Below are 249 nucleotides of genomic sequence, written 5' to 3' on the forward strand. Positions count from 1 at the left end.
AGGCTCGTGCTTCTCGAGCCAGGGCATGCCCAGGATCAAGTCGTACGAGTCCATCTCCAGAACAGTAAACTGTTCCGAGCTGTCAAAGTCCCCAAACTTGACAGCTAGATCCATGTGGATCTTGGGGACAGTAATCACCTTCCCTTCGGCAAGTCGCACCGACACTGTCCCGTTGCCTTTGCTCTCTCTCGAAGCATCGGCCAACTTGTTGCTATTACCAGCAACCGTCTGGCGGCGTGCGAAATTCCT

Source organism: Plasmopara halstedii, assembly GCF_900000015.1.
Source record: "Plasmopara halstedii genome assembly, contig: Scaffold_323, whole genome shotgun sequence".
Classification (NCBI taxonomy): Eukaryota; Oomycota; class Peronosporomycetes; order Peronosporales; family Peronosporaceae; genus Plasmopara; species Plasmopara halstedii.